The sequence below is a fragment of the Vigna angularis genome, chromosome 1 (genome assembly GCF_016808095.1).
Source record: "Vigna angularis cultivar LongXiaoDou No.4 chromosome 1, ASM1680809v1, whole genome shotgun sequence".
In the NCBI taxonomy this organism is placed as follows: Eukaryota; Viridiplantae; Streptophyta; class Magnoliopsida; order Fabales; family Fabaceae; genus Vigna; species Vigna angularis.
In genome coordinates this window covers 14,278,566-14,286,155 of record NC_068970.1, presented here as the reverse complement: position 1 = coordinate 14,286,155, position 7,590 = coordinate 14,278,566, and the positions used below count along the sequence as shown (strand labels likewise).

At 29.2% G+C, this 7,590-nt stretch overlaps 1 long non-coding RNA gene across 1 annotated transcript; it reads left to right on the top strand.

The window, feature by feature from the left end:
• The first annotated feature begins 3,238 nt into the window (after positions 1 to 3,238).
• LOC108334931 (uncharacterized) lies at positions 3,239 to 7,011 on the top strand. Its single transcript, XR_001832704.2, has 3 exons — positions 3,239 to 3,608; positions 5,938 to 6,002; positions 6,836 to 7,011. It is a non-coding gene; the product is annotated as an uncharacterized LOC108334931 (long non-coding RNA).
• The last annotated feature ends 579 nt before the right edge of the window (positions 7,012 to 7,590 follow it).

Below are 7,590 nucleotides of genomic sequence, written 5' to 3'. Positions count from 1 at the left end.
GATCCGATATTTCTCCTTTTAGATTTTTATATACCGTATTTTTGATAGTTTTTTTAATTATATTATTTATAAATATTTATTAGATTGTTTTAAAATGTTTTATTATATTATTTCTAAATGTTTGATTAAGTGATTTGTATAAATTAATTTAATTTATGAAAAAAAAGTTATTTAAAAATATGTGAAAATTTTAAAATATTTTTTAGGTAGTGTTAAGTATTATTAATTCATTAAAATAATTTAAAATAAATATTAAATATTTACAAACAAAATTATTTAATTCATAATTAATTTAATTAATTCAAATATTTATATATTTATAAAATCCTAATATTTCATTAAAAAATAATTATATATCTTAAAATTATAAAAACAAAACAAGATATTTTAAGTGAGAATTTGGGGCAAAGAATCTAGTCAAAATATTCTTTTGTTTTTATTAAAAGTTAATCATATTTGGGTGTTGCTTCCTCCACCACCACACTTTGATCCCACCACCACCCCATTCCTCTTTTTACCCCTCTTTTTATTTTTTTCATTCCTATTTTACCCTTAATAAAATTTTAGGGTTAATATCTTTTAACCTCTAACCACTCTAATCCTTTTTAACCTCTATCCACTCTAATCCTCCACGCACTGGGAACTCTTCTTCCTCCTCTTTTTATTTTATGTTCTTCTTCTTTTTCACACTTCTTCTTCTCATTCTAATTGTGGTCTGAGAGTATGGTGGACTTTCATTAGTTAGTGTGCGAGATTGTAAGTGGTGGTGGAAGCAATTGATCAACGTGCAAGATCAATGTGGTAGGGTGCAGTGGTGTGGGAAGATTCATCGTGAAGGAGGTGCGTAATAAACCCTAAAAGTAATCGTATAATCTTTAAACGGATGTGACCATCCGTCAACGGATGTCAACATCCGTTTAAGGGAAAATGGATGTCGATATCCGTTTTGCCTTAAACGGATGTTGAAATCCGTTGACGGATGGTCACATCCGTTTAAAGATTATACGTTTATTTTCCAATTATTTTTATTAGTTTATTTTTTATATTAATTTAAAAAATATTTTAATAATGTAATTTATATGTTTTGATGTATTATTTTTGAGAAGACGGATGTGGTGGACTTGGGGGGTGGGAATCTAAAAGAAAGAGAAGGAGAGTTGATGGTGGGACTGAGTGAAAAGTGAGTGGATAGAAAAATAAGATTTAAATTAAAAGTAAATAAATATGATTAAAAATAAAATAAAGATTATTTTTGTAATTAAAAAAAGGTTATTTTGTAATTAAAATTTTTTTAGAGAAGATTGGGAAGGTGGAGGTGGAGGGAGAAGTGGTGATAGTGGAGAGAGTAACACCCATCATATTTTAATAGAGGATATTACATATATTTCAGAAAAGTTTGGTGCAAGTGAAACACCCAAATAACAATGATATAAAACGTTAAATGGATCCATCTTTATAATTCCAGCCCTATTTTCTGTCATCTAATGGCTCGATCCCATGCAGCCCAACATTGTACATGGGAAGCGCCAACAACATGCATTCTTATATTGCTTTAAAATTTTGATTTTGTATTCTTGTGATCGTTATCTAAAAATATACATTTTATTGATTTTACGTATTTTCAATATTTCTTAAATTATAATTTAATTAAAATAAAAGAATTGAAGGTATAATAGAAGTTATAAACAAACTCCTCTTATGAATATAATTTACCCGTTCTTCCGGTGGAAAATAAAAAATTATACTTTTAGTAAAGAATAAAAAAAAAAAGATAACATTACCAATTGAATTATGGGTTAAAAGGTTTATATTAAATATAAATAAGAAAGTGTTGTTATATATAAGAAAAAAGTAATAAATCATTAATATTTTGAATTGTAGAGGATGTGATGCTATTTCATAATTAGTGATGAATTTTCTTATTGTATTTTTAAATTTTTTTTATTGGTGGTCATTATTATTTGTTTTTGTTTACTAATTGAATGTTAAAAAGTATTTTACAAGTACATTTTTGTTTGATGGTGAGACAATGTCATTTAAAGTTTATTTTCTTGGAGTTTATATATTACAAGAAATTTTTTAAAAGAAATCTAATTTAGAGACAAAAAAAAATGATTAGTCATTATTTTTTGTTTTTTAAAAATTGGTTTTTATAAGAATTTTTTTAGTAGTAGTTCAAAGCTAGGAATTTAGTCTTTCATCAACTCTTCTAAATAGCTCATTTTTTTTTCTTGTTTGATAAATCATCCAACTTAAAGTGCTTGTTTGTCTTTGAATAGGGTTGACTCGATAAGGAAGTTGGTTAAAAGTTATGTTTTCATTGTATCATAAATCTCAAATTGTTGCTCAAACTCAAATGACTAAGATATAGTCCTTTTGGAGCTCTAATTTTTATAATGTTTACTTAATTGGATAGAGATTATTTAGTATCATGAAAAAACTCTTAGAATATGTTATCACGTGTCTTGTCAAGTTAATAAGAGTTATGACTAATTTTTCAATGACCTAATAACATTCTTCTTACTTTTAGAGAATATTGCTTAAATAGAACATTGTTTAGTCCCTTCTTATACAAGACTTGAGCTTACAATAAACTTAGTCACAATTAAGTATAACAAGACTAGGAAACATACTATCCAACTAATAATAAGTATATATTAAAAAAGAAATAACTCAAATCTAGGAATATGCGCTCACATATTTCATTTTGTTCAAATTTTTGTGATGGCTCAAGTAATCTGAAAATTGACTTTACTTTCATAACTAATTTTGAAAGAGAAAAAAAATAGATAATTATTTTTGTTTTCTTTAGTTATTGAGCTTCTTCAACATTGGGAAGGGCTTTTGAGTACTCATGAAGCTATTGTTCTCTTACTTTGAATGCATATTTAAGGATTTGTCATGTGTTTTTTTTTAGCAAATATGGTTGAAGTGTTCTTTATGATTTTTAACATTATCCAAGACTAGTAGAAAAAAAAGATTTTATGACAGTTTTATTATGACAGGTAAAATTTATCTATTATAATAAGTTAGTTGATGGTATTTTCTTAATAAAATTAAGAATTATTATAACATAATTTTATAAATATGTTATAATATGTAATGTGATAACAATTGAAATTTTGTTTAAAATGTATTATAACGTATCTAAATAAACCTGTCATGATAAATTATTTTAAAATTATGTTAAAAAAAATATTATGACTGATGGTAAAACACTAATTCCTAATTCCATTTTCAAATTTGAAACGTTCTGTTTAATTTTACTCTTTGCTCTTCTCAATCCCTAACAAGAAAACGGGAGAGGGTTCACTTCGAACTCCATTTCTGACCTGAGGGGCCGTAAAAGGAGACGGGGACAGCAGTGCCGGCGAAGGCCAGGATGACGTCAAGAGATCGAACCGTCGCCTGGGGCGATTTCATTTTCGAAGCTCTTCGCATGTGCTGACCGCTTCGATTGGTTCCTCATGACCGTCGGCTCCCTTGCTGCCGCGGCTCATGGCACCGCGCTCGTCATTTACTTGCACTATTTCGCGAAGATCATTCACGTGCTGCGGATGGATCTTAAACTCGGCACGTCACATGAGCAGTTTAACAGGTTCACCGAGGTTAGATTGAGATTTTCGTGCAGAAACCCTAATTTTCTCCTTTTATGGTTTTTGCCCCTTTGTTTAAGGCCCATACAATGTTTTGCTATTGACATGTTCTATTCTAATAGTTTGATTCGGTTCACTTGGCTAGCTGGTGACTTGCGAAGTTATTGTTAGGATTTAAGCTATGTATATCAAAATGTGTCTTCTATTTGGTTGTTCGTGTAACCTTGGTATCTTCGGTTTGATGTCTAGAACTAAGTTGGTCAATAGCTGGTAACTTCCGCAGGTAGAAAATTGGAAAGTTTCTCTAATCACGTTCTCTAATTCAAATGGCTCCTACTGCTAATTGATTGGACTATGAAGAGTTTAAGAAAATTTTTTAGTTATGATTATTTTGTCATGTGACCTTGTCTGGTTTTGAAAAGTGATTACTTTCGTTGAAAAGTGATTACTTTCGCTGGCTGAGCACTTTTGGTTTCATAATTGCTTCTCTTGCATTGGTGCATTGCAGAGCTTAAAACACTTCTACAAACGTGAAATTGGGTTAGGATTTAACTAGTTAGCTTCTTCTATGGTGTATTGAAGTTTGGGAAAACTTTGAAGTTTCATAGAGAATATGTTGAAAGACTCACAATTCTCAGAAAATAGGAAGAGATATTAACTTTGTAGTTTCTGTCTGATTGCTATGGAAAGTGCCTATGGTAAGAGGGCTTTGTATTTGGGGAAAATTCAGACAGTCAATAATTTAGGATCTTGATAGGATTGTTTTGTGTTGTTGTCTGCCAAGCAAAATAAATCTGGGAAGAGTATAAAATTACCTGGTTCTTTTGGAGAAATAGCCTTGAAAGCTAGATATATATATGCCTCCTGGTAATCTGGTATTCTTATGTTGTAAGTAAAGCTTCAAAATATATTCTTTTTGTCTTTGGTCTTTTAAGCTCCTGGAGGAGAGAGTGTAAGACTTTTTCCATGCACTTGATTTGGTTTTTCAACTATTTGGTGGACCTTTAAGATAGAAGAGATTAAAGAAAGTCAGGGGAACATACTTTTCCTCTTGATAATGTGCATGCTGAAGTTCTAATTCATGTTCTACTGCTATCGTGGTTTATCTCAACTTTTTAATAATTTTATTATTTGAATTTTGAAAAAAGGAAACTTTTTAGGGGAGCAATTATCTTCGTAAATTTTGGCTCACCATCACTCAACTCTGTGGGTGTCTCTGTAACACTACGAGAGACCACGAGACATTATTGGAAGATAAGATAATGCCACACATCATTTTGTTACTTGATTCCTATATTTTAATTTGTATTATTAGTGACAACTACTATAATAGATAAAAATAAAGCAATAAATAATTGTTGAAGCTGACAAGTATTGAAATCTAAATATATAAAATAAGAATGGTTGACCGTGATCATAGGGCAATGGATGTGAAAATAAAAAATGATTTCTTCTCTCGTTCAAATCTCAGTGCAGAAGATACTAGTGTTCGGTCAAACCAACATCTGAGTTTTTTTCAGCACTTCATTATACTTTCTACTTTAGTTTTTCTTTTATCTTATTTTATCTTAGTTTTTAATGTTGTTATTTAATAACAAAGACTGAATGGTTATTTACATATCATTCATAACTTACATTTACAGAGTAGGTAACACTACACTTGCATTTTAATGCCCAAAGGCATTAATTGATTCTAATAACCTCACTTGGTGGCATAAAGATTTAGTTATTATTTGGTGAGTTTTCTAGAATATTTAGTTTACTTATTAGACAATAAACTTCATTCGGAAAATGTAGTTACTGATTGAGGCATTAATGTATATTTAGACAAACTAACATGCTCCTGATTGTTTACAAATTTAAGGCATTTAAGTAAAAATTTGATCTGATCTGTGTTGTATTTGTGATTCAATACTTTTCTAGTTGTTATTACAAAAACTTTTAAGTCTGAAGTTTGTTCATTTAAATTTTGATAGATCGGATGAAATTAATAGTTAATTTATTTTTATAATTTATTCCTCAATTTCAAAAGTCTTATTTCTTTAATTTATTCCTATATAGAATGAGAAAATATCGAAATTCTTGATAAATATGTTAATGTTTGTTTATTGAGTCATCCCTTACATGTTTGTTTATTAAGTCATCCCTTACATGTTTTTTGGATGTCCCCATCCCGTCACTGCTAATAGCCTTGCTAATGTGTCCAATCAATTGCATATATCATCAACATACATGGTAAATTTCGAAGTATTTTTTAACTTTCTGATTGCCTTCCCTTTTGCACTTTCGGCTTCTACTTATTCCATTACTCCCAGAGTTTGACTGACTTTTTGCATCGTAGGACTAAGTAAAGGGTGGACGTCGTGGAAAAACTATTAACATCTTTTCAATTGCTTCTGGACACCTGTAAGTGGTTCTCTTCTATTAACTTGATATTATAATTTGCTTTTAATTATGGATGAAAGGCACCTATTGATTCCGTTTCAGTTTTCTTTGAATTTTGAAAATTAAGAAATGTTTGCATTGATCCAAAACCTCTTAAGGTATATTGATGGAATTGTCACGTGTATCTGGCTTGCCACAATGTCCTTATTCTAACTTGGACGATCCCTAAATGTTAAAATATCAACAGTTTGAGAAGAAATTTGCAACAGTAACATCTTTTATCAAATGTGACGTTGATGATTATAGAATGAACATTGAAGCATGACATAAGGTAGAATGATGAAAAGAATGAGTGACCTGTTGGACTAGAAGCCACTCAGTTTGCACCCTTCTTTTTCTGCTTCAATTGACCACTTTAATTCAAGGTTGCGGGGTGTTTCATATGTTTCTAGGAAAAAGATGCAAATAATCACAACTAATGTAAGAGAACTTGACCTTCCTTTGTTTTGTGTTCTGTGATTGCTATTTTTATGAGGAATTGGCTGTGTTGATAGTTTTGTGAAATTTGGTTTAGCAAAATATACAAAGTTACATGTGCAAAGGTAGCTAGAGTATAATCTGATATTTTGTGTCTTGATTTGAACGAGTCTTGATTATTTGTATTTAATTTGCTATGAGTGTGGGTATTATGTAATGAAACATGCATAGCATTATTTGTACAAACATTACTAAATCATGGAATAAGGTATTAAAATATTAACTAAATATTTATCCAATTATTCATTACAATATTGTTTTAACTCTATTATTTTATTTGTACATCTTTAATGATTCATCTTTCATGAAAGCTGCAGACATTGAAGACACTAGAAGGAACTGGGCTTCTTTTATTTTAAGTGTTAGTAGAAACTTGGCTACTATGTACATTAATGTAATATTTGGATTCAATATATAGTTTAATGTATAAATGATGTATTAAATATTATTAGACTATTTAATGTTTGAAATGAATTTTATTTTGTTAGTTTCATTAAATTTGTTCATTTGAAGTTATATTGATTATAAATTGATTGGATGAGATGATAATATAATAATATTATTATAGTTTTATTAGATGTCAAATGTAATAATCAATTTTTTTTAAAAAAAAACATATATTATGACGTACTAAAAAATGTACGTCATTATATGTTGATCACATATTATAATATATAAAAATATCTACGTAATAATAGATCACATATTATAACGTACAAACACATCTACGTCATAATACCTTTCGTCCTACTATAACGGACAAATGAAACTACGTTATAATATGCATATTATAAGGTAAATTTATGCAACGTTATAAAATACGCAGATTTATTATAACGCTCAGAACTGTCCCCAATAACTACGTCATAAAATGTCATTTTTATATGTTATAAAATGTCATTTTTCTATCAAATTTGTTCCATAATAGGTTGTTTTCTTGAATCAAGTGAATATGCATCTAAAAATATAATTATATCAAAGATGAGTAAAGTATTCACCAAAATGGTCTATGTTTAACAAACATATAAGTCGGTGATACATGTCTCTTGACAGACATCAATGTAGTTTATAC